Here is a 2,856-nt window from a genome sequence, read left to right as displayed (position 1 = left end):
GTTTGGTGCTGGGTAAACAAACAGAGATAAACTGAACTAAGTGATGCTGAGCATTTTGACGACAACGGCGCCATCCATTATTTGAATAAGCAAGACTGTTCAAAACAAGAAGGCTTTATGTGGCGCCCAAAAATAGATTGCCATCATTTTAATTGCCAGAATTATCCGTGTACCCTTTTAACTAATAAACGACGTTTATTGAATTCAGCCGCTCCACCTTTTGTTGAGTGGAGCTTCCGACTGCAGAGCACGTCGTTAATTAGTGACAGTCTTTCTCACTCCAATCACTTTGGGGATTTGTTAATGACTTTTTTTGGTTTGCAGAATGGATTTGTTTGCACATTCTGTCAAGAGTTTACACGTAGCGCAAAAAGCAGGTTGCTGCTCCACTGCAAGACGTGTGCTAAAAGGTCAGAGGTCAGCAAGTCTCCGGGTCTGCTGAGAGTCGTGGAGAGAGGAGCAAATATGGCAAACACAAAGGTTGTTAGGTGGTACACAAGCAGTGAGAATTTGTTGCTGCTCATGTTTCTTTCTCTGTGTGTGCGTGCGCGCAGAAACACTTAACAGTGAATATCCCTTTGCAAGAAAAAAAAAACAAAACGAAAAAGGCTAAAGCTCTGCCTGCTTTTAAAGCCATTAAACGCTGCAGACAAGGTCAAACTGAGATGGTTTGTTGCTGAGCAAAGTGCAGAAGGAGCAACATGATTCTGAGCGCGGGTGAAGGAACATCACTTTGATGCCCCCCTATCGAGAGAAGACCATTTGTCGTCGGCCGTCAGGTTTTCTCTCGCGCGCAGTTAAACAAAAAAAACCAAAACAACGTCTCAAAATAAAACGTGTGCACAGCCGAGTAGGAATTGTAAATCAGCGGAGGATATCCGGCAGAATTCAAAGGCCTTTTCTTCCCCCAGTCCACAAAGAGATTACATTATAACACTGAAAAAAATGATTTTCTTCCTACACCTCCTTCTCTTTACTCACGAACAACGATGGTGTTGAGGTGTAAAATCACTCTTAAAGGGGCGGTGTTATGTAAAATGGATGTTTTTGAGCTTGACGTCATCTTATAGTGTCATTCCCTCATCAAAAACACACCTGGACTGCTGCCATGATTCTTTCATGCATGTTCGAGAAATCCTTTAATCCCGCACCCCCCCCACACACGACTCACGTCCTTCAAACTAGCCAATAGCAATTAGCAAACGGCAGGTGGAACTGCGAGCTGCTTCTCATTGCAGCACTGGTAAAAACGCAGTTTAAGGGTTAATAGAAGACCGCTGTTGTGATGACTTTCTGAAGGTGGAGTTTCAGAAAGAGCAGGAGTTTTTAAAGAGACAGAAAAGTCAATTTTCTTTTAAGTCTTATTTGAGGTATGTAGCTTTTTTTTTATATATAAATCTGAAGGTAATTACAATTAGGATCTAGATTTTGCTCTGTTTCTAGATCAGTTATCAACTCAAATCAAATTTGTGGAACAAACCTTTTCCTTGTGAGCAAGACTCCTCGTTTTAAAAGTTGTACTTTTCCGTTGAAGCGGTGTTTAGACCGGTATCAAACCCCATCTATTCTTCAGTGGCTTGTTTAATTGATCCAACCTGCTGCTTTTGCTTAGCTTGTCTAAGTTGTTTCTGGTTTTTTTTACCCCTCCAGGGGGTCTTTTGTAGGCTCTAGTGTTCCTTATATGAAAGTGGGCTGACAGGAAAGGGGAAAAGAAAAGGGGGGAAGACATGCGGCAAATATCGTCGGGTCCGGGAGTCAAACCCGCGACAACCGCGTCGAGGACTCAAGGCCTCCAAACATGGGTCGCGCTAACCCCTACGCCACCACGGCAGCTTGTCTAAATTTGGCTTCGTTTTCCCAGCAGATCATTATGACAGTACCCAGCTTTGTTATGCTGGTAAACATAACAATGGATATTTGAGAAAGCATCAGGTGTCATATTGTTTTCTTCCTGTCTAGACCAAATGTCTGTCCCAGACATTTGGGAGTGAAAAATGACATGTTTTTTGAAAATAGGAGAAATTTGTATGGCTGCAGTAAAATGTTGAAGAAAGAAAATTTTATTAAACTGTTACCATTCTTCTGATCAAAGTGAATCGTAGCTAAAGAGCTGTCCAGCTGGTCTTGGTATTTGACTTTTTCTAGTGACGTAAGTCTTCATATACAAAGGTTGGTGCTTTATTTTAGCAATATCCCATTTTTTAAGATACTTCTCTTCTGAATATTTACTTTGTTTACCGCCACCTTTTGTCCCACTTTAGAAGTACCTGTATTTCATTAGTTAATTAAGTCTTAATAACAGACGCCAGTTGTGTCGCTTCTTTTGACAAGTTTGTGACATTGTACTTTTGATTGCTTCATTCCAGACTTTTGGGGGAAGTAAATGTATCCTTATGCTATTGGAATATTTTGTTTTTAAGTTTTTCAGTTTTAATAACAGCATTTGATTCTAATCCAGTCATAGTCTACCTAAGGAAATGCAAATAATTCCATTAAGTAATATTTACGCGCAATATGTCACTCAGAGTTATTTTGCTTCTGATGTACTTTGTATTTTTAATGTGATTCTCTTGTTGCTGTTCCTTAATTTTCCTTGTAAAGCACTTTATTAATATTTAATCAATCTGCGTATGAATCATGCTCTACAATTTGCCCTGCTTTGCTTAGAGGTGAGGAGAGTTTGGAGGGGAGTGGGGGGATGGCATAATATCTTATATGATAAACAAAGACGGAGCAAAGATAAGAACCAAAATGTATAGAAGTGCTGTCTGAATCAAAACGGTCACAAAACAATTAATGTAAATCGGATGAATACGACCTGGAGGTTGGATCACATTGAATCGGATATGTGTCGGA

At 40.2% G+C, this 2,856-nt stretch overlaps 1 long non-coding RNA gene across 1 annotated transcript; it reads right to left on the bottom strand.

Moving 5' to 3' along the window:
- Positions 1-295: 295 nt before the first annotated feature.
- Positions 296-1,350, bottom strand: LOC116729262 (uncharacterized). Its single transcript, XR_004341120.1, has 3 exons — positions 1,242-1,350; positions 819-823; positions 296-307 (listed from the first exon to the last, which is right to left on the bottom strand). It is a non-coding gene; the product is annotated as an uncharacterized LOC116729262 (long non-coding RNA).
- Between the last annotated feature and the right edge of the window lie 1,506 nt (positions 1,351-2,856).

This window comes from Xiphophorus hellerii, chromosome 12, assembly GCF_003331165.1.
Source record: "Xiphophorus hellerii strain 12219 chromosome 12, Xiphophorus_hellerii-4.1, whole genome shotgun sequence".
Classification (NCBI taxonomy): domain Eukaryota; kingdom Metazoa; phylum Chordata; class Actinopteri; order Cyprinodontiformes; family Poeciliidae; genus Xiphophorus; species Xiphophorus hellerii.
Note: the sequence above shows the minus strand (reverse complement) of the source record. Positions and strands in the feature narration are given on the sequence as shown.